General features: G+C 32.2%; 1 protein-coding gene and 1 non-coding gene across 4 annotated transcripts in view; one reads left to right on the top strand and one right to left on the bottom strand.

Annotated features, from left to right (window-relative positions):
• LOC125077079 (zinc finger protein ush) overlaps positions 1 to 23,038 on the bottom strand; it is a 206,860-nt gene that overhangs the window by 25,029 nt on the left and 158,793 nt on the right. The gene's annotated exons all lie outside the window — the stretch shown is intronic.
• Trnai-aau lies at positions 14,824 to 14,897 on the top strand. Its single transcript has one exon. It is a non-coding gene; the product is annotated as a tRNA-Ile (tRNA).

The following is a 23,038-nucleotide window of genomic DNA, read 5'->3' as shown; positions in this document are numbered from 1 at the left end:
ATTAAAATTGTTATGAAGTAAGCTTAAACCCTTCTCCGTACAAGAAGAAAGGACTTTAACCCGGTAGTAAGATGCTTATGGACTCTTAGTGGTTTTTTTAATAATTATAATATACGGGGCCGAGTCTATTAGTATTTCGAATTTCACAAGAGGGTAAGTCGGTAGATTTTGTTATATATGTGTTAGTCAAAGGCGCCTTAAAAAGTGCGTATGAACACGCTACGCGTAGCGTGACATCCACTGATAAGAGATAAAGGAAAGCCCACTGTCACGCTAATTTGACGTAAGCTGTCTTTTATGAAAATATAGATTAAATAAAATATAAGTGCATTAAATCTTGGTTATTTTATTTTATGAAGAAGTTTTATAATGTCATATTTTATCATAACTTTTTCGATTTAATCGTGTTTTTGAAGGCATCGTGTCAGACGCGTTTTTGATAATATTATCGATACAATTAATTTAAGTCAGTTATCTGGTTCCGTCGCATAGCTACTGATATTTATTAGTCCTTTACAACCAAAAGGTCAATAGGAAGAAATCATAACATGTAAGCCTGATGTGTAATGACATTTCATTACCTTGATTCACTTTTTAAGATATTTGTATCCGTTATATTTGTATCCGTTAATTAGTTTTATTCGTATGTTTTTGTCGATTAGTTTGACAGACGAAAATATTAACGTTAGTAATATCCGTGGTAAATTAGATAGTCACCGAAGAATTGGGAATTATTGTCAAAAAGTAATAAGCGACGTTGACTATGATATTCATTATAACATTTATTAACATTCGAACACATGCATTAAATTAGTAAATATCGTAAGTCGGTCTTCGTGCATTTCACTAGTGAGATACAAAGTGAGACTTCTTACAGAAGAAGGAAAAACATAGGTGACTAAATATAGTATGAGAGACATGTCTCTCCCTTTAAGTTTAGTTTGTAAACATATTATTTATGATGAAAGCGATCTTAAGTTTTTACAAGTTTTTATAACAATAATGTGACATATATACTAGTGTTCAAAAGTATTTGGCCATCTGCAATACGTATATAAAGAGATCATTTATTAGTTTTCACTGTTTGTAGAACACCGAAAATTACTCATCTACAGCAGAATCGTAAACAGCTTATTATTATTTGCATGAAGTTAGTTTTTTGATGTCGCAATTTTGTTTTAATTTGTTTATTGAGAAAAATACAAGTAGGATATAGAATAACTACGTTACGTCAGTCTTTAGATTAAAAAAATTTCAGTCGTTAATAGGCTTATGTTACAAGTAGTGTAAGTTACTGACGACTAAACTCAGTTACATTATAGATTTAATATCTTACGATAGTCTCTCTTCTAATAACAGAAAGTTTCATTTTTGTTAATAAAAAAAGCGTGAACTTAGTATTCGTTAAGAAGTATCAATTGTACGAACGTTTCAAACTAAATTGTTTTTCCAAAATTTCGTTACAGAATGACTTGGAGTTTTCATTGAAATGTTTCGGACAGTGCCGTAACACACACCCAGGCCCGCCTAGATATGTCGTGTGTAATGATTGCACTCTTAATTACAAACATAACGCTTTATGAGATACATAAATTATAGCGTGTTTTGATGTTACGATATAATTTTTATTTCATAACAGAAAAATGGACGAATTATTAATGTTGACTATAGAAAAAAATTAAAAAAAACATTAAATTACATTGTATTAAAAACATAATAAAGTCTGTGGCTTGAAATTGTGTTGCAAAGAGTCTCTATATATTAAGAAGATATGTATATTACCAATGGTCTGATGTAAAGTGACTATAGAGATCATTTATTTTTAAATATGATTTAGTCAGACAATCACTTAGCATTTGATAGTATTGCGTCGTTTGTCTCACTAAATAAAAAAAATAAAGTATTTAATAAAACATCTTCGGCAAAAGGTACTAGGTCCTTCAGAAGTACAAGCCACGTTATTGCATGAGATCGAAGATGTTGAGTTCTTTGTGCGTGTCATTAAAACATCTTACTCATCAGATATAAACGTAGTACAAAGTATTGCTGTTTGAGGGTAGAATAAATAGGGCGTGGGTAACCAAGACGAGCACTTTTTTTATAATGTCGGTAGGAGGACGAGTAAGTGGTCACCACCGCCTATAGACAATGGCGTTGTAAGAAATATTAACCATTCCTTACATCACCAATGCGCCACCAACCTCGGGAATTAAGATGTTATGTCCCTTGTGCCTGTAGTTACTGGCTCACTCACCATTACGGAACGCAACAATACTAAGTACTGCTGTTTGGCGGTAGAATATCAGATGAGTGGGTGGTACCTACCCAGACGGGCATGCACAAAGCCCTACCACCAAGTAATTTCACGAAGATCACTCTATGTAATTTAAATTATACCCCGTATAGCTGTAATCAATGCTATGAGGAAACTCTAGTGACCATAGACAAACGAAATATCTATTACAAAAGAGATTTTAATATATTCAACTAAAGTCAGTAACGACGTGGGTGCCGTTGATAGTGATCTAGGCATTGTCAACGTGCCTAGGTCCTTCGTATTCAGTTAATAGAATCCGGTATCGAACCTTGTACCTTGTTGCTTGTCGTGTCGGGATTTATTGTGAACCATCGATCTTGCATCTCGGGATATCCATTTGTTTTTAAAAATTCTAAAGCCATTTGTTCGACGAATGATCGAAATTAAAGATAATTAAAGATTGTAAAGATTTTAGTAATTTATTGTTTATTTAAAATGCACAAGTAAAAAAAAAAACTCGAGCTTTTTGAAACGTACACTCTTCTTGTGTTTAGGATTATTTTAAATGTCTATATGTTCCAAATTTAAAATTACATTAAATGTTGTCATATTATTAATTCGAATTGTTATTTTGAAAGCATTACTTTTTAATTGTCAGCCAGTAGTGAGATCGGTAAATCTGATAAATTTTAAGCGATTTTATAAATCTAACTGTACATAATTATATTTATATATATCTGGTACAATATATTATTTTCGTTTACATACTTAAATACTTTAATGATTTTTCTTATTAATTCAAATGTTACCAATTTATTAGCGACGTTACTTGTATAAGAAGAGCGATATATATATTATTTAGAAATAATTTTAAAACAAATAAAATATTTAGTTTTATATATATATAAGTAAACCTTACTTATATATTTCTTATAAATACCTAATATAATTCCCTATTGTTTCATTGTTCTATCGAAAGCATTCGTACCGACCAAATTTTCTAATATGAGTACGAACCGTCATGTCACTCTCTCACTTCTTGGAACCTACGCACTCTAATTATGTTATTCCTCATTAAAATCATTATGAACTAAGATTTTTTAATAAAACTTTTAAGTTTACATTTTCCACGGATGTTGCTGTCAAATGTAGTCCACGTTAAAAGCAATTGATAGAGTAAATAGTTTGTTAATTATTTAGTAAGTAAATAATGTAAATACATATATTATCATACAACTGTCTTGACGTAGACGTCGGGGTAGAGTTTATTAATTAAAACTAGGATAAACTGATACTTACTTAAGCAGTAGCTATGATTACAAAACCTATATAAAATAAAGATTATTATTATTATTTACATTATTATTAGTTTTAGACTTTCGGACTAGTCTCGATTTCTTTTAGGACTTACAATATTTCATTTTTTCAATTTTAAATGCAGCTAAATCGGTACGCAACTGCGAAATGTGACATTAAAATTGTTGACATTTACTCGACCGCCATTTTGAAATAAAAAAGCGCGGCAAATTCAACGCTATCATCAGCGATTGCTCACAATATAATGCCAATAAAATACAGATAATTTCTTAGCAATAAAATATATGAAAAATGAACCTCCCTTTTCTCCTAATTTCACACCTAATCCATAAAATTGTTATTCATTAATTTAGTTCGATATAAAAAGGAATACAAATAATAATAGTAAAGCAGAACTATAAAAATATATATAGAAAGAAGCGTATAAGCTATATGCACCTGTGTCTGTTACGTTTCCTTTGTCCCGATTAGATGTAATACAAACTCTATCGGGATATAGAGTAGACTCGATGCGATCGGCTATTGAACGATAGAGGATTTATGTATCGTTATCTGTGCGCGTCTTAATTTACTGCTAAGGGTGAAGTTACACGAGTTAAATCATTCGAATAGTTTATTAATTTTTTTTTCTATTAAATTTCTCTTTATTTTTTTACTTGGCTGAATGAGTTCTGACAGCAATCTTGGTCTGATATACATATATGTATATAAACGTTTTAATTTTAATCGGTTGGAATAACCTATGTCTTCGTTTAAAATTAAATTGTTTTTTTTTGTTATAAATTTCAAAAGCGTTTTTTTGGGCTTGTAAGTGGTAGATTGTACCACCGCTCATAACCATCGGCGCCTTGAGAAATATTAACGATAACTTCCATCACCAACCTTAGAAATGGGTGATACCTACGACAGTATGTTAATGCAAATTTAAATATATCACACGAAATGGTCACTTTATTGTACTAGTAGACTCGGTACTTTTCTTATTACTCTCAATGAACAAGTAAAGTAATGCTGTCAAAATTAAAAAAATATACATTTCGATTACTTTCCGAATTACGTAGCGAGTAAATTTTTCAAGAGTACGGTCTACACTTGAGTACGGAGCGCTGAACATTTATTAGTAGATAGTTGTAAAGTTTGTTATCGCATCACGCGTAACCAGATGTGGCGATAGTGATTATTGCTACATTTAATAGACGTACACCAAAACTGAGCATGATCTTGTTGTGATAAGTATGTAATGTAACTTAAGTTGCGGGGTCAAAGTCGATCAAGCTTCACCTTTGTTTCTTGATCCTAATTTATGTTTTTACTTGCATTGCGTGCTCGGTGGAGAAGGATCTGAGGACAACTACATGTGTCGCCTGAAATGTTTGTCGCCTGTATGAAATGTGTATCCAGCAGCTAGCTACAAGCCTTTTCCTCAAAAAGATATGATTACTTAGGCCAGCAGAAATGACTTAGGAATCAATAGGGATAACGAGGTAAATACGACCAGGAATAAATGATTACTAAATCGACAATAATCTCGAAACATATTGTATAATAATTATTTATTTACTTACTGCATTTCGTTTCTATTTATAGTAAGGAGACATACTATGTGTCATAGAGGTCACGTTAGACATAATCTATGTTTATTGATATTGTAAGAACTATTAACCATTCATTACATTGTAACAGAGGTGTTAACATCGAATCTTTTTTTTAAAAAAAACATATAAATATAAGTACCAAATTTCCTACTTAAAAAAACCTAAAATATAAATTGTGACGTTGACTACTAATAAAAACAAGCAGACACTAAGATAATAAATAAAAAATTAAGATAAGATATTCATTAGGCACGGATAACGTGTCTGTGGAGACAAAAATATATATACAAAAAAAATGTATCTTAGTTCTCAATTCTGTCTATAGTATCTTCGGTAAGTAAAGGTAAGTATCTTTGTTCATAGTACTGCTAGCCGTATGACATACGGAAATGCCTATATTTTTATATCCATGCAAATATAGCAAGAGATATTACAGAACTGGTATTAGCTTTACATTCAATTTAATCCTGTAACATGAGGATTCGAAGTGTACTTTAATGCAGAATATTACGACTTGGACTTACTCACTTACCATTTAAGCCGGAACACATCAACAAGTAATACTATCGATGTTTGACTATGATCATTCATTCAATCATTGATCAGAAACAGCCTAAAGGAGCCCGACAGATTACCATAAGATACAAGATTCTGTTGCAATTGCAATTTAAAAGAAACAAATAAATGCCACGGCATTGCACTTTATGTTTCGCAAAACTTAAAAACAAATATATTATGTTAATTTTATATCTTTCCTTCACGAGTATGAATATCGTCGTCCATTGTATGAGATAAAAGCTTTTAACAAATTTGCATATATTATCAAATGAAACAATTTGACGGCAACCGTGACTGTGTGACTGTGGACGAAAAGATAACATATAAACAGCAAAATATAGTGTTTCTCTTTCTTTCTGTTTGTTAAAGTTAAATTTCTTTTGGTTTGATTTGAGCAAAACGCTTTATATGTAACTTCTTTAAACGAATGAGACTATAGTCACGTACAATGAGGTTGCTTGATCTTTTTTTATTTTTAAAGTTGAAATTTCTTTGACGAAGGATTAAATTTAAAAGCGGAATTTATAGCAACGCTGTTATGAAACGCCAAACGTTTTGATGTAAAACCATTGACATATGCTATGTTTCGTGTTGTTAGTTTTTTAAACTTAATGTCTAAGTAAATCTTAGATCTGAATTTAAATCTACATACTTGCTGTTTGTTAAATTCCATCCGTTTTAATACATATATAAATATATATCTATCTTAAAGATATGTTTCTTAGTTAAACTTAGCTTAATATCAGCGAAAAACAAGGCTTACAATTTATACTTCCATGTTCAATATTTGAATTCACGAACAAACTTAAATAAAAAATAATTCGATAAAATAAAAATAACAGTAATATCAATCGAAGTATGATAACAATTTCATCCTAATAACGACTTTAATAATTACTGAGATATAATCAAAAATTACTTATAAAAAAAATTACTCGGTCGTTAAGGCGGTCGTTAATTTGTATAGTGATTCGGTCACCGATATTTAGGAGGACAAAACAGTTTGAAACGTATCTATTGTTTATTTTGCGTTCCATTCTAAAAGCATCCATGAGCTGGACACTTGCTTATCAATTTTATGATTTCAAGACATTTTAGTAACAGATTAAAAATAAAGAATAGTTTTTTTAGATACATTAAAGATAAAAGTTGGATAATTTTTTTGTGGGATTTCGTTGTTATTTAAGTTTTTGTTTTTGAAACGAAACGAAATCTCAGTATTTAATTGTAGAAATGTCGCTTACATCCTCAAGTCATAATCGTATGATTAAAAATGGCGGTAAACTTTTTTTTTTATTTTATTAAAGTAGGTAAAAGAAATAATACCTTGAGCTTTGTATATTTTTATGATATGCATTAAAGCATAAGAAATATAAATGGAATACACAAGTATGCGTGGGTCTATCCACTGATCTCTTATAGGCCCAAGATATCCGCAGAATTATCTGTTAGGTGGGCGACAATGCCTACGTATGACTGAAAGGTCCCAGGGTCAACCTGGAGACAGGCTTGTACGAGATATTTTGAATACTTATCAAAATATTATAATAATATATTTTTTTTTATTATTTTAACGATCTTTGGATAATTAATGTATTTTTGTGGAGTATATTTTATATCAAGATTTCATACAAGTAGAACATAAATCTAATCTTTTATTTTGGTTTGAGCTTACTTTATTATATAATACTAGTGTACTCTGGTATTTTTTATATTAGTTAAGATTTGTAACCCGTTGTAGTAAGAGCTACCCAAGGAAATTTTCGTTGAGCGCATCCATCAATCGAACATGCAAGCTCTGCCTATATGACGGCGCGGAACCGAGACATCAGTAAAAGTACCAATAAGGGTCAACTTCAGACGCGCAACATTTTTCTTGCGGTTCTATAAAAATGTACTGACTTTCAATAAATAAAATAAATAAACACGCTATGATATGATGATGATATGTTGACTATGATTCAGATTAATAAGGTACAAGGTAATTATTTTGTTCAATACTAGTAGTCATCCCGTCTTCGCTCTCGTTTTAGGGGTTTGTTGTGAGTTAGGTTTAAAAAGCCTATATCCTTCTTTGGAGTTATATATGGAGTTATATAGTAAGTACACACATATATACACTTACTCATATATATGTATGAGAAAGTGAGTAATTTACGTATAAAAGATTAATTTTAACGCTTATTGATTTACCTGCAGTATATTTAATTCCTTGAAACACGTTTCGATGACATTCACTAAACGTTTATTGTACAGCTCAACAGCAATTCTTCATATTGTCAAAAATTTGGAAACGTGAGTGAGCCAGTAGAATTACGGGCATAATTACAAAACAATATGACCATATATCAGTTCAGCGGGCCTGTCCGCTCGTCTACCTAGTAACGATTATTGAAATAAAAAGGTTTTTATTATTAATAAGTTAAATGTTAAATGAAACCCACGACACTCGTGCGATTTCTATACACTTCACCGTATCGTGTGTGGGAGGATTTATAATTATTGTTGTTTATCTTGATGTTTGAAAGGTTCGAGTCAAAAGTTCAATAGCAAATCGAATATGTGTATGTAATGTCGTAATGTCTACGATAGGGTTGGGACGTTACGTTCAGTGCATGGTTACGCAATAGTGATGTGCATAGCTAATGAATTGTGATTGAAAGATTAGAACTGGCATTTAATTATTTGATTTCATAAATTTCATAATTTATACATAAATAAACTGGAGATAAAATAAGGTTACATATGTTATTTAAATGTTTTATATATATGATATAAGGTAAAGTTTTGAATATCTTATGAATTGTCTCATTTCTCGGGCTGTGTGATGGAAGCCGAAGTGACAATTAAAGACAATTTTAATATCATGAGACGCATATTTCATTAGGTGATTATTTTTATAGCCACTATATCTATAATTATGTTTTCAAGAAACGTTAAATAATTAGCATTTTCAACAATATTTTAAGTAGCAACATTTAAACCTCATGTATGGACGTGTTTGTGATCGTGCGTAGACGTCACTGAAGATCAAAAGAATGATATAAATTACAACCGTTTTGTTTTTAGCTGCGATACTTTATGACAGACGGAACAATTTTTCAGATTCATTCATCACTTTACCACGTTCCCGAAGAAACTAGATATTCATTCATTCATTCTCTATTTCTTCAGGTAGACTGCAATGCTGGATGTATTTTGACTTGATCAGGGTCGGATTTAGGGGAGGGCAATAGGGGCAACGAGTTAAGAATTTTAATGTAATATATGTTTAGATATCTGGATATAGTCAAATTATAATAAAATTACTGTTTTAATAGACACTGATACAAAGAGTAAATAATCATTATTGACAAATTTTACTGATAGAAATGAAATTGTTCAAATTTTAAAATAATCATTTCATTAGGGGCATCCAGACATCTAAATCCGGTCCTGGATTTGATATTTATATAATTTTAATTGTCAATCGAACAATTCGATACATCCTGCTGCGAGTACTGTTGCTTGATAGAACTTTGTGTCTATTTCATAATAACGTATAATAATAATCTAGAGGGCCGTGACTAAGTATACCACACGCATCTAACGAGGTATATTTCTTGATTCACATCAAAGCATTGATAACCAGACATGTATACGTCGGACCACTTATAGATATAAACAGACGGACGGTATCGCTAATGTGAACCTAATCTATTTGCCAGACGTTATCGAGAGTAAATATAAAATTGAAAGCATCTTATCGTTATGAGCGTGATTGCATTGTTTTGATTACTTCGAGTTTAATTTTCTTTTTTTTTTTTTATAGACGTCAGAACCGATAGTTTTTTTTTATTTGTGTGTTTATTGATGTGGGCCTTTTATAATAATCCATCCATCCTAAGAGTGCCTTTTAATATGTTTGTAATGTTAGTTAGATAAATGTCGTTTACGAAAAGTTCTTCCATATACACTTTTTGATATATTCCTATTATTTTTTTTACTAATATATTGATAAATATATAGCTTACAGAACGGTTTTTAATAGTGTCTTAATTATTAATATACAATATTTACTTTTTTTATTTTAAAATAGAACACATGTCAAATTTAGAAATTATGAAAACATAAAAAAAAAATACGTGACACAATTCCATTGTTTCGTAGGCCACAATCAGGATCGTTTTCAGTTTAACAAACAAAGATTATAATTGTTAGCGCGTTCGCAATTGTAAATAATAGCAATATACGTAACGATGTAGGTTTCAATAGCTTTGTACATAATCGAAAATTTGTTTATCGTTATCAAAGAAGTGGTTAGAGTGTCATATGATATGACGTCACTGGGAAACCAATATGGCTGCCAGCCGAAGGATTAACGTGAGTGCATTCGACGATTAGCTTACTGATGTTATATTTTATCTGTAAGTAAAATGGAAACGAACACTGACGGCGCTCGTAAGCAAATCAGGTTCGTCCTCATATCTTTCATATCGTCTTCAAGAATTTATATCCTAATTACCGGACCTTATTGTTAGCAATTTATTATTTATAAACGTAGTCGATCCTTTATTGCTCGAGATAAAATTCGAGTTACCGCTAATAGCGGCCGATACAAATGACTCGACTTTTATGAAATATCGATATGAGAAAATTTTATTTTACATTTTGTATGGCGAGTTAAACGAAACGAAACGAACTTTTTTTAGACAATGCAAACTCGATTCTGGTGACATTGGAATGAGATTTTTTGACCAGAATCACAATATCGGCTCATGTTTTTATTACTTTAATTTTTTCACGATGTTTCTATGTGAGTTTGTCTTCTGAATTTCACACCAGATATGGAATGCTGAAACTGCAACTATTTAGCTACTGAGTTTTTTTAGGTAATATCAAATAAGATCTATTCACATAAGAAATGTAAATAGTTAACATGTATATGTATATATCTATTGTTTAAATATTTATATATTATTATTCAGTAAAAGATTGAATGTGTTTCTACTTTGGCTTAAAGCGAACATAAATTAAAAAATCTCTTTTAAAAATAATATTAGAACAGTCATAAATTCTATATAAATAGCGGCAACCATGCTTCATCGTGCACTAAGCGCTAAAGCTGGGTTTATACATGTGAAATAAAACGCGCAGTGCGGTGTGCGGCGGAGATAGCCAGGCTGATGGATGCGCCGCGCCGATAACGCCTTTGACTTACACGACCAAAAGGTAAACAGTACTGGATTCAACTACGTACGATGCTTTAACATTTTACTGTTTTATACGTCAAATATTACACTGAAACTGACGTTATATTTGAAGGTTTTAAAGTGAAACTCCTTTGGGTGACTCAATTTAATGATTAAGTAAAAAGTTTTTGTACAATAAGGTTCTACTTATATCTTATGTTCCCGAACATTATTATTTTTTCTCATGTAAAAGGAAAATATTCAAAATATAATGTTTGAATTACTTATATGCAAATCATACCTATGTATATGCTTAATAAAAATATGTTCATGCCCGTGGTATTAAAGTGCTGAGTCAGTAACTTCAGTAACTTCAATAGCAAGCTGCACCGCGCGCTCATACATATATACGTAATATATGTACAATCTTAAATATTGTAAAAATTAAAACAGTCCTTAAATGTACCACTGTTGAGATGAAAGGTAAAAGTTTATGATAAGATTTATTTTTTAGACATTGTTCCAGAGCAGAATAGCATTTATCACTGAGTTTACACCATGAAATAATTAAGTATGAAATGGGAACACGTAAAACAACTGCGCGCGGATAAACCCGGGGTTATATCCAAGCTCTCACCAACATAAAACACTGTTAAAAAATTTGTTCAAAGATTCTCTTGCGCTACAAAGATGTACAACCCGTCATAACGTTCGGTTTGTTTCTATTGAACTTTTATTCGAAATCATCGGTTAAGATGTACACGTTCTAACCACTGGGCCATCTCGGGTCGAGGTATACACTACATCTCGGCATACGAGGTATAAACTATTGAAATAAAATTGAGAGTCGTGCACGAGCGATAGTGCCGGTCTAACGGACACAACGCGACGATACCACCTTTGACTTACACAACCGAAAATCATGTTACACTCAACATTTTAGTTACAAGTAACAAATTGCATTGCGTGTTATACGTTGTTTTATTTTTTTAAATTCGAATTATGAGGTATATCAAACTAGTTTTATTGGTCTAAAATAAAATAGAAAACGAATATTTCAGTGAATGTTTATTTAGTTGGTGGTTAGGGCTTTGTGCAAGTCCGTTTGGCTAATTCTCTCATCATATATTGTGTTTCGCTTTGAACGGTAACTGTGCGAATGTAATTACAGGCAGAAGGGAGATAAGATTTTAGTTACCAAGGTTGCTGGAGCCTAGACGATATAAGTTATGGTAAATATTTCTTATAGTGATAGAGTCTATAGGCAGTGGTGAACTTTTACCAGACTATTTGACAGACAGCTTACCTATTACACCTAATATATGTAATGCATATTTAACCAACATTAGTATCACATATCGGTAACTAATACCACTATTAACAGCCATGACGGGCTGTTAAAACATTTTTGAAGACTTAGTATTTAAAAAAGATTACGATAACTTTGAACCGTAGTGGTAATTGAATTTAGTACATTTCAGTTTTAATTTTTAATGGTTTATAGGAATATTCAAACGTTCTAATTTCAAACACTAAAATTAAAGTTCTTTGTGTCACATGAGTTATAAACAAAATAAACGCACTGTAAGTGTCGATGCGATAGAGATTAGTTCTGTGATACTGCCTTTATTATCCAACAGAATCAAATCAATTCAAATACATTCTTTAGTTATAATCAGTCAGAAACCTTGAAATATTTCACAAACAAAAAGTACCTAATTGTATTTAAAACACGACAGGTCAAAACGTAGACGCGCGTGAAGTTCAGAGACGAGAGGTGAAAAACGGATACACGAGGCCTGCGTTTGTGTGATAAATTGAAAAGGGCGCTCTTTTTCACCGCAATATGGCGGATTGATTTGATTTGGCGATGTTCAATTGTTGACACTTTTGTCGACTTTGTTGCTTGGATTGTTCATTTATTAAATGCAAGTGACGTTACAGCGGGAATGTCGTTTATATTTTATTATAAATTAATTACTCTGAAAAGTAAAATATATCACACGCGCGGGCTGCAGTGACACTGCCTCACTCACCGGGATACAGCTAGAGAGATTGTTGATATTATTGCAGGCTTTGATAAGTGGTAGTAAATTATAAGTCTCAAAATTTCACATCCAACGATTCATAGAATATCGTATACTGTTAAAGTACTCGGTGTTTTAAAAAGCAACTTAACCCCAACGTATCTCCACGATTAAACATCGCATCGTGATATATTTATATTATCAAACCAATTTAAAGGCAATCTTTCAAACATTAAACAAACTGCAGACCACTTAAAACCTTCCCACTTCAAATGAAACGAAAACATAATAATCCACAAATTATTAACTTGGAATCGTAGTTGATATGCAGTTTAATTTTCTTTAAACATGGCTAACGAGATATAAACAGCGCGTGCAATTTGAATCATACGCCGATTTTGTCTCCGCCTTATCTCTGAAAGCACTCCCCTGTATCAGTTAGGACGTAATCTTTGCGGTAAGGCCGCCCGCATACGACGCGACCCGATGTCGATAACTTCTAATGTGCTAATCGCTGTTTCGTTATTATACGTTATTGTGTGCGATGTAAACAAATAAATAAATCAATTGTTATATTATTGTTTGATAAGACGTGTACATGATAGTTGGCGTGGAATTCGTTTTTATTTATATTTATGCAGGATATGCAGAATTTGAATCCGTCACAAAGACTATCTATTGAATTTCTCACATGTTTTATTTTTAAAAAAGAACTGTCGCTTTGAAATCATTCGAATGAAGTATGTTTTGATTTAATTTGATTTTAAATATTTATATAAATAAAAGGAGACACGTTTTCACTTTCCGCATACATTTGTAGTAAGTTCGTTAATTATTTAATACTATTCTCTACTATCACCTTCGATAGATCACAGTATTAATATGGCATATCGCTCACACCGATAAACCTCCTCCGTGAATACTCACCCTTATACCATAATGGCAAAGTGATTCATTTGTCTCACGGCTATCCGAATGTTTTAAGCTTATCCCGCGATAGCGATGGAGTCTGGAATGAATGTTCCACTGTTACCGGCAATCGTCAGATAACAGATACCATTAGGTGCTATACGAGAATGTCGTAATGTTGATAATTAATAATAAATATACATACTTATAATACTGATAACCGAAGGTAAAGTTGCAAGCAAGCAGCTTACATCTTTATTTGTATTTACATAAAAGTTAATATAGCATAAAAGCGTTGAGCTATACGTTGTATTCGAATCGTTTTAATATACACGATCAATATTTATTGACTAGGTTTCATATTGTTTTATTTACATGACTGTAAGATCTATATGCACTCGAAAGACTTCGGTGTAATTGTTCTATATTTAAAACTCAACAACAGAATTTATAACCAAAGAGCTTGCAGTATGTTTGTTAACAAAATCCAAGTATTCATATTTCAAAACGCCGTTATCAAAAACATTAAGAACATTCAAGTATTCATGTATGCACAAATTCCGAAGTGCAATCTTATCGTGAACATTGCAACATTCGTGCAACATTCGCGCGACATTGCCGCGACATTAGATGTGCAACTAACATAACAGTTTAATTAGAAGAACATCTAAAGCGTATTAGTTCCAATGTTTGGAACGTGCCTTAATTTATTAGTGACAGCGGTTAGTGTCAATTTTGTACTATAATATTTTTTGTAAACGAAATTAGTTGAAAGTATTTAGTGCGTTTGATTGTCAGAAAAAGCTTTATATGCATATTTACGGTTTTTATTTAGAAATAATATAATGGATGTGATTTATACAGGTTGTCGTAAGCATGTTATGTAGTTGTATAAATATTCTAAATATAAAAAATTTCATAATATATGACTGAATTTAATAGTGTAAGATTTTTAAAGTACGGTTGTTCTTTTTGAAATATAGATATCTGGCCCATTAGCTCAGTTGGTTAGAGCGTCGTGCTAATAACGCGAAGGTCGCGGGTTCGATCCCCTCATGGGCCACTTGATAATTTTACGTTTTATTTTACACTTTAATTAATAAACAAACGTAATTGTTTCTACACCCTTATTGATAAAATTGAAACGAAATCCACTATGTTTAAGTTTCTTACTGACTAATACTATTTTAATATATATTTTAACTAGAAAAACTTTAACAACAAAAATAATTAGGTTTCAATTCGTTCTTATATGCATATAATATATTTTTTTTAAACATAATATATCCTTAATGAAATGTTACATAATATAATATATCTTCCATATAATAATATGCCTTATTTAATAACTTATAACTTTCTCTTTAAATTTTTCAGTTTTTAAATTATCAACAAAATTTAACAAAAACATTACGAACTGTGAATTTGCGGTGTCGGAAATTTTGGGTTAGATATTGTTGGGAAAGGTATTTATAAAAAATATCTGTCTGTATTAAAATAATCAATATCGAAAGCATCTTAATGCATCCTTGTTGGCGTTTATTCTCAATCCTTGTACCAAACGCAGGAATTAGTTCGGTTAGTATTGTATTGGAGGTCCAAACTTGTTATCGTCACGTATCATTGCTGTCTTAAAGCACGTACTTGCTCAGTACTTGAGCAAGTATTGCTGTATTGCTGTTCATTGTACTGTATTAGGTGAATGTCATATGGGTTTGTTCGTTGACTGTATTTTTTGTAAAGTCAATCGTCTATTTCCTACCATAACCACTATAGAAAATTTAAGAAAAAATATTTCGAGGAATCATTTTTTTTTTCTTGATTAACGAACTATGCGTATGCGGTGGAAGACTTTAACTAATATGGAAACTCGTCAATATCTACTAAATATAAAAAGAAAACAATTTACAAACAGACGAGTAAAAGGCAACTATGTATTGGGTTAGACGATGTAGGAAAAAAAACACATTTTTATAATCGGGTTACTAAGTAGTTAAGCTGCTAATATAAAATAAGTACATCAAGTACATACAGTATTACAAAAGAAGGAGCTGCTAAATCTTCACGATAGATCAATATGGGACTCCGAAAATTTACTTTAATTATTTTTAAAACCAGCCGATACCACTCCAGAAACAATCACAGCGTTGCAAATATGGTACCTACAATGTTTACTTGTAAAGTAATTAGAAAATGGCTCTCACAACTCTGAATACATGAATATTTGAGAATTATTTTTTTAATTAATGACGTAAATTTTACAAGAATGTCAATCATAGCGTCTCTTCGAAACAGTGGCCAGTATGTAGTAGAATATATTTATTTAAAACGTCTCAAACAATCGGGTGGATAGCACTAACTTCTGAACTATCTCCTCCGAATATATCACGGCGTATCTTCGGAAGCGGGCACAAAGTAAAACTTCGCGAGATACGACCGTATCACGCTGGTGAAATTTTAAACTAAAACCAACTATAAACTGCTAGCGAGTATTTTTGTTGAAGATAACGCGAGGAAGTTAACTGGTGCACGAACTAGACAAATATTTATCGATTGTAAATAGTAAATCGAAAAATTATTTAAAATAAGATTCCTTTATCAAAACTACCCATAGAAACTTATATTCAGCAGCTTGGTCTGCAATACTTAAGGATGTATGTATGTAGTATGTTGGTACCTCTTGGTCCATTAACAAATGAGTAGCTCAGAACGGACTGTGATCAATACTGAATTACCCCATATAATATATTGCTTAAGGGTAGAGTAATTGTTAAATGTAGGCAGGTCCCGAGAGGAACAATAGAATTTGGACCAGCAATCTCTTCTACTTCCGTAGCCAATAACTTGAAGTTTTCTCGATTATAAACAGTGTCTTATATGCGTTTATGTATATATATTCAATTTTATGCAATTGGGCATTGTAATTAACGAGGTATTTATTGTTAAAATTAGTTTGTACAACAGAATGATTAAGGGCTAGGGCAATGCAGTTTATCTGACGTGTCAAGTTTTGATCTTGATATTTCAATTGCTATTAATCTTGATAGTAAATAATTGTTTGAGAAATTAGTAATGATTTAATTCTCATACCAGGTCAAAGTCGACGACTTAATACTTTTTTTAATATTGATCTTTTTTAAGTACTAAAATAGGCCTTTACAAAACACCAACATTACTGACCTAGTGCTTCTAGGCATCACACCTTGAGAACCATCTTGTTTCTAGCGCTAAAACATCTATTCAAACTGAGTTCTTATAATAGACGTAGCCTTGTGTCAATTTCTTTTAATACTAGTCGAAGATAAAAAATAAACTAGAGATTGTGGGTTCAGGTATCTGTTTAATTCAACTTGGCGATAAAGGAACCTGCGTGTGCAATACTGACACATTTGTATCCGAGTTGAGAGTTTTTCTTGAGAAGACAGGAGAGGAGAGCTTTGCCCAACCATGGGATATAAACAATGCCGTAACGGGATGAATCTTTATTCAATTAGATCAGCACCGATATCTTGGTTTTTCTCATTTCATTTTTATTTCTTTCTTCATAATTTCTATACTAATATTATAAATGCGGAAGTAGCTCTGTCTGTTCCAAAACCACAACCACTGCAGGGAATTTAATGTTATTTGGTATGAAGCAGGCTTGAACCCCAAGGATATTTTCTTATACTAAACGACCCTTAAAATGAGAGCAAAGTCGCGAATGACAACTACTTTTAAATTAAGGCTTTCAGTACTTGAACGAAAGGATTTTGCTGGTAATCTTTCTTCTTAACGAGCATCTACCCAGGAAATAGGCTGTTACTTAATTCAAGAACACAGATTGCATTAAGATTACTCTCGAAATATGTTATAAATAATAATTGCTAGACAATAACTAGTAAAAATTGATATAATCTCCAAAATCGCAACCTTCCACAGCAAAATTCGCCCACAAATATCCATTACGATGATTTGTTGTGGCAATTTGTTTCACGTTGTCCGACGTTAAAGGTCTCCACACACAGACAACGGAATATCTTGCTTTATATCTACGAAAAGCAACTAATTCAAACGGATATGCCTATGTTAATCGAAACTATCCTGTTTAACGTCTACGATATTTTTTTGGAAGTAAATTCCATTTTCATAATTTCATGAAATTCAATGCAAGTCTATTATAGTTAATAAAGAAAAGATATGATAAAAATATTATTTATCTTAATGTTCATAAGACATTTTATCGTACGTCTGTAAAGTACTTCAACGTTGTGTTTCTTAATAAAATTGTATACACAAAAAGCAATTACTGGTCTGTTTATCATTTCTGAATCTAGACTCAAATGAGTTTTGCAAAATCGAACAGGCTAGACGATACATTAAAAAAATATTATATAACAGAAAACGTGATTACACTATTGGGATTTTTTTTAGGCTTATTAATATTTCGTCATATCAACATATTTTATTATCAGAGTTATGTAGTTTGTTAAAGGCTTAATATATATATGAGATAATTTCAAGCAGGTAAGACAGACAAATGGCCCACCTTATAAGTGGCCACCATTGCCCGTGGATTGCTCTTTGGCGGTAGAATAGTTGATCAGTGTATATAATTAAGTATATTATTTATTTTCATGTTAAGTATGATTTAGCAATTTGACATATTATTTTTTTTAAGTATGAAAGTTAACGCTTTTAATAACCATTTAGAACGTTAAAACGCCGATCCGTTCAATAAAACGGCGGAAGTCGATGTCCTGTTTTTCGTTTGAATATGTCCCTTCAGATAACCATCAGGAAACATATCAGGCCGTAACTCGGGAATAAATAAGTGCGGATGCATTAAGGCGGGCGGGACGTTAGCCGCAGGTGGCCTTCCGCCCGCCCTCTATCGCTGATAGCCGGCGTTAACAGCCGTTAGCCGGCGTTAGCGGCCGTAACGACGCCGTTAGAGGCGGCCGCTTCCCCGACATTGTGATAGCTCAGATCGCCGTTAGATCGTAAATCTGTTGTTCATTTATTGGGTATCGGGTAAGGGTTTTCAGATTTCATTTAAAAGATTACACTTTACTGTTGAAAGTTAAAACAAATTATATATTTTTCTACAATATTTATTGATGATTAAATTATTTCAATTTAATAATTTCGGACTTATATATTATTAAAGTTTTACTATACTTATTATAGAACAGTGTACTGTTATTATCTATTATAACTTATAAATATTTAAATGATCTTAATATAAATAAAGTAATTGAAAAATAATTTAATTATTAAGTTAAATTATTCAACTTGAGACACATTCATTACTTGAGACAAATTTTATGAGGTTAAACGATTTAGTTAAGTAAAGGAAAGCGTTACTGTAGTCCATTAGCGGGCGTCTACCGTCGATACCCTGTATTTAATTAGGGGTTGATACCATCGGGGCGATAGTTGGCCGGAGTGTTAAATGCTTTGTTCGTTCCGTTTAAAGGGTGATTTCTTATTTATAAGGCTGGTTCATTTGTTATCGAAATCAAATATAACATTTGAAAATATATTATTATTAATTTTATTAAAAAACTACGTATGTCATATTATACTACACAAGTGTGTGCACAAACACAGGTGCATTCTATTTTACCGGAACTAGGACCGGAAATAGTTCAGGCGCTGGACCAACGGTACGTGCTTTCTGGGGAACGGAAGTGTACACACTTGCAACTTTCAGAGTACAGGCTATTGCTAAGAAATTCTATAGAAAGACCCAATTCCTTTATCCTCGGTCCAACCTGGAGTTTGAACCCAGGACTTTAAGATCTGCGGCCTTATATATAGCCATTAGACTTTACAAGTTTATTATGCATTAAGGCTTAACTTCTCAACCAATCATGAATTTATGCATACATATTGTCAAGGGTACAGAAAAGTATCAAAGGAAATCAAACGCTATTTATTTTAAAAGTTTTTTTCAGCAGAGAAAGATTTTTTTTTAATGTTTTCGACTGACGGACGATCAAATGGGCCACCTGATGGTAAGTAGTCAGGCACAAGGGACATAACGAATTACGATGTAACTACAGTTAGTTACACTGGCTCAGTCATCCTTCAAACCGGAACATAACAATACTGAGTAGTACTATTTGGCGGTAGAATATCTGATGAGTGGGTGGTACCTACCCAGACGGGCTTGCACAAAGCCCTACTACCAAGTAAAAAGGAATATTACAGTAATGAATTTTAATAATACTTTTCATTGTGATTTCAATGGAGACTGTGAACTTCATCGGCGATTTAAACAATTAAAGTGCGTAATTTTGGTGCAAGGAATAATATAATATCTTACATTAACAAAATCTTTGCGTATAGATTGATGATGCCATGCCTTGCCTTGCAATAAACAATAACCTTTTAAAATTAAAAATATTGTCGATAAAGATATTTAAATACGATATTAAGCTAAGTGTTTAACTTATATGGGGGTTATAAAACAACGCCTATAAAGTAGTCGTTTTAGTTTTACGAGTCTAAAAAACTAAACATTATTACTTAATCACTTCGAAGGATACATTAAAACCACTTAAGTGGAACAAAACAAAACCGTTTCAACTTTAGTAGATGAATCTGAAATGTCACACGGGCTCTCTTATTAAGGGTTAAAATATAATATACCATCTGAACCTGCAGCTTTACCCGCGCGTAATTTATGAAACACAAACTTCCAACCCACGCTTTACTCCCTTAGGGGTAGATTTTAATAAAATCCTTCTAAGTTCTTAGCGGATGTCTACACCCTATAAGGAAGCTACCTGCCAAATTTCAAGTAGGTGTTATAGTTTCTGAGTTTACGGGATTAATCAGTAAGTAGTGTTTCGCTTTTATATATATATAAGCTTGATAATGTCCCAAAGTTGAGTCATAGCCTCCTCCTATTTGTGGATTTGGAGCTTATTGCACCACGCTGCTCCAATATGTACCCAATACTATACAGACGTGGTTTCCACATATGGTATAGATTTTCACCTTTCACCTTCACCGTAAAACGGGATATAAGTCATAACCACGAACTGAAGCAAGCTGTTAGACGTGAAGTTTGGATTCAGGACATCGAAATCTGCGACGTTATAAGCTCGCAATTCGATCAACCGGGATCATTACATATTTTATTATATTACGAATACGACAGAATTCCATATTCGTAACAAAATATCACCAAATCTAAGTTATCAACGCGATAAAAACGGAACTAACACGTTGACGTGTGGCGTTGGCCGTGCAAACGTCGTTACACAGTCGCTAAATAAATCGTTAGCGCCGCGTGAGGGCACCGCGAGATACGGCACGTAAACACCTAGACGTAACGCAACTGGATGTGCTTCAAGTGCGTGTTTTTTGATACTTGTATTACACACCGAAGTAGCGTTTGCTCGTTGTTTTACTTGGAATTTTCAACGCGTAAATCTGGATCGCTTTTTATTTTTTTTTGTAATCGACTAATTTTATTTTAAGGGATTAAAATAAATATACTATATAATGACCTACTCGACCTCCGTGGTCGAGTAGTGTGTACACCTGTTTTCATGGGTACGCCACTCCGAGGTCCCGGGTTCGATTTCCAGCCGAGTCGACGTGGGAAGAGTTTAGTGTCTTGGGTCTGAGTGTTTGTGGTAACGTCGTTACTTCTGATTTTCCATAACACAAGTGCTTTAGCTACTTACATTGGGATCAGAGTAATGTATGTGATGTTGTTCAATATTTATTTATTATTATTATTATTTATTAAAATACTTAAAATTTAAAGACATAAAAAATAGACAGTAAGATGTCGCACTTTAAAAAAACTCACTCAATTTATGATAAAACATAACACTATATTGTACAATAAATTATCAAATTCGAAGTCCTTGTTTCCCTATAATATATCTGACGCATGAAAGCCATTTCTAGTGAATTAAAAACATCTACGTTCCCTAAACCCGTGTCGGCCAAACAAACTAATACAAAGAATTATTAGTTATTTTCGCGGTACTAAATGGTAGTATGTAACAACCGTGATAAGAGAACAAAGCTTATGTGATAAACGAGCAGTTAAAATGATGTGAACGCATAAAATATAGTAAACAGCGCTTTCAGAAAAGTTAAATTCCATTTTCAAACCGAATTTAAATATGGATATTGTTCTCGTCTATGGATGGGTCTTGATTTTACCGATCTTCTCAGCTGACTGTCATTTGTTATCAGTCTAAGCAAAGCAAGGCGATAATACGAATTCCGATTTCAACTGTGACCGAATCCTCACTTGTTTAAATATCGTTTATTCGTCTTTAGGTCTCCAAGGGAAGAAGATGTTTACTTTCCTTGGGGGTTGTAGGTGTTACATTTACATTACAGCATGAAATCCAGAGGCGCTTTTTTTTTTAAATACGACATTCGTGAAAATGGTTCGTATTGAAATTAAAATTAATATATATATATATAGTATTGTATTGTATTGTAGTTAAATTCTTTGTGTCCTATCCCCCAATTTATTGGTATACTAAGTACTGAATAAAGGACAATATTCAGAGCAGTATTCTTATATATAAAAGTTATATAGTTTATAAACTAGAAAAAATATAAAATTCTATTAAGGATAATATTGCGAAGCGCAGCTTTTTAATTATGCCATAATATTATATACCAAAAGCTTCTGGAAAACGGGCTACATCGTCTAGTATAAGTTTTATGTATATTGTCTTAGAAGTTTTCTGTCAGGTAAATATATATATATATATATAGATATAATTATTGGTACAGATTTAACATCACGTGACGACCCACGTAGGTGGAACAGTCACGTGTAACGGAGGTGTTATTTAATAAAAATTAAAACGAATACGATAACAAGACGCTACGTAGATAAAAAAAAACATTTACCTAACAAAAATACTTTGGAATTATTTTGAAACTAACGACGATTTCCATTATCATGTATAATGTCGCTAGTTTTCTTATCTGCGCCGGCAATTGTGACAATATTCAACATCAATGCACCCGCGGGATGCGATACTTTACTTGCCTTTCGTAAGATCAAGGAAATAGTGGCACGGGCCTTTGTTCTGCTTTTGTTTCGTCTAAAGCAAAATAATACAGATTAAAAATAATAAAATGTATTGCTATTGCGTCATTATGTTCCTAAACGACTACGACTGAAAAGAGAAAGAACTTTTTATTCGTGACATTTTTTTTAGAGTTTTTTTA

Source organism: Vanessa atalanta, chromosome 3 (assembly GCF_905147765.1).
Source record: "Vanessa atalanta chromosome 3, ilVanAtal1.2, whole genome shotgun sequence".
NCBI classification, from domain to species: domain Eukaryota; kingdom Metazoa; phylum Arthropoda; class Insecta; order Lepidoptera; family Nymphalidae; genus Vanessa; species Vanessa atalanta.
Note: the sequence above shows the minus strand (reverse complement) of the source record. Positions and strands in the feature narration are given on the sequence as shown.